This window comes from Rhagoletis pomonella, unplaced genomic scaffold, assembly GCF_013731165.1.
Source record: "Rhagoletis pomonella isolate Grant_MI unplaced genomic scaffold, Rhpom_1.0 Rhpom_scaffold_00002, whole genome shotgun sequence".
Classification (NCBI taxonomy): Eukaryota; Metazoa; Arthropoda; class Insecta; order Diptera; family Tephritidae; genus Rhagoletis; species Rhagoletis pomonella.
The window spans coordinates 40596117-40596366 of record NW_023458556.1 but is presented as its reverse complement, the minus strand read 5'-3'; positions in this window follow the sequence as shown (position 1 = coordinate 40596366).

Below are 250 nucleotides of genomic sequence, written 5' to 3'. Positions count from 1 at the left end.
GATGAATTTATTTTTATTAATTGCAAGTGTATATATGTATGTACCTACCTATCTATTAGAAAATTATGTATGTAGTAATCTCTAACTTGTTATGTTCTCTTATCATGTTTTCTAAAATGATAAACTGAAAAAAATCTACCTAACAGTAATAAAATAAAGAATAAAGAAATTTACCTGCATCCAAATAAGTTTGTTTTATTTAATTTTTTATTTTTTTTTCTATAAGAATTTCTGATTAACTTGCCGCCGA